We start from the raw sequence: 1,328 nt of genomic DNA, 5'->3' as shown, positions 1-1,328 counted from the left end.
ACCACTACACTACAGAAACAAGGCGCAGTCGCCACTGCTAGGGCTCAGTGGCACCCAGCGCTGAAAGTTGAAGCCATTTTACCTTTCACCTTTCTGTTTCCAATCGCTCGTTGTTTAATGGGACTTCTTTAATTTTGCCTATGTGGTGAGCATGGACGAGATACACCGAAGTATCTGTTTCCACGCGGTGTGCGCCAATAACATTGTGTTGCTTACACCGGCTGTAAAGGATTACTTTTTAGCGGAGCTTGCCGTCGCTATCTGTGGCACAATCATTTCGTCTGTTCGACTGCTCACGGGAAAGGTCGCGTTGTAAGACACTGCAGAAACGAACGACTTCCTTACTTTTGCTCCGACTGACCATACTCCGGGAAATTTTCCCAGATTCTCAGTTGAGGATTTTTGCAGCTGGAAGTTACATCAGAAACCCTGTTAATTCGTAATGTATTGAGCGAATCGCAAAACAGAAAGCATTTAACAGGGCAATTCCAAACTGCTCTTTCAAACATACTGGAGCCTGAGTGCACCACCACTTCCCAGACAATGCTGAAAAGAGAGAAAGAAAGAATACAATAAGAATGGGCCATAAAAAAGTGAATTTCACCAATCACAGACTCGATTAGATTACCTTTCACTTCCGATGTCCGCAGGACGGAAATGAAGGAAATGGGAGAAATTCAATAACATGTGACATCGCAATTCATTGGAACGATTTTCCCATTGGCCATAAAACAAAATAACGACGAGTCGGGCCACCGCAGGACTTTGTTTCACAACAGCAATGAAATCACAGTCGCCATTCGGTTCCAGTAAACGCTCAACTTGCCTGGGACAGCAGAGCTGTTTGCGATTTTCCACGCGGGAGGCGAACACGATCATGACAGCACAGACACCGGAAAAGTCGGCACTTTCCCACTCCACAGTTAATTGCCCGGGAAGCAAACCCAAATTTCCTCGGTTTTAAACAGAAATGCAGCAGAAGTCGAAACAGCATTTTAACAAGCTGCGTTGTTGGAAACGATCAGCAGAAATGGCAGCGGTGGGATTCGAACCCACGCCTCTGTCGAGACTGTAGCCTTAATCCAGCGCCTTAGACCGCTCGGCCACACTACCAACCAGCCGCACCTCCGCCCCATTTTCTTGCACTTCCAATTGTGCTCCTGCATAACAACCGATGCAAAGCCACGTGAAAAGGGTTCCATGATCTCTCTCCGACTCGCACAACTGCTGGGATGGGCCCGTCTACAATATCAATTTCGCAGCAGATAATGATAGCCCATCATTCCAGACAACTATCAATGGTAAGCTGAGTCTATCTTCTCAGCATC

General features: G+C 47.1%; 1 non-coding gene across 1 annotated transcript; it reads right to left on the bottom strand.

Annotated features, from left to right (window-relative positions):
* Positions 1–1,031: 1,031 nt before the first annotated feature.
* On the bottom strand, positions 1,032–1,113 carry trnal-aag. Its single transcript is given in 2 exon segments — positions 1,032–1,068; positions 1,076–1,113. It is a non-coding gene; the product is annotated as a tRNA-Leu (tRNA).
* Between the last annotated feature and the right edge of the window lie 215 nt (positions 1,114–1,328).

This window comes from Chiloscyllium plagiosum, unplaced genomic scaffold (assembly GCF_004010195.1).
Source record: "Chiloscyllium plagiosum isolate BGI_BamShark_2017 unplaced genomic scaffold, ASM401019v2 scaf_37686, whole genome shotgun sequence".
Lineage (NCBI taxonomy): Eukaryota > Metazoa > Chordata > Chondrichthyes > Orectolobiformes > Hemiscylliidae > Chiloscyllium > Chiloscyllium plagiosum.
This window is presented reverse-complemented; position numbering and strand designations above follow the sequence as displayed.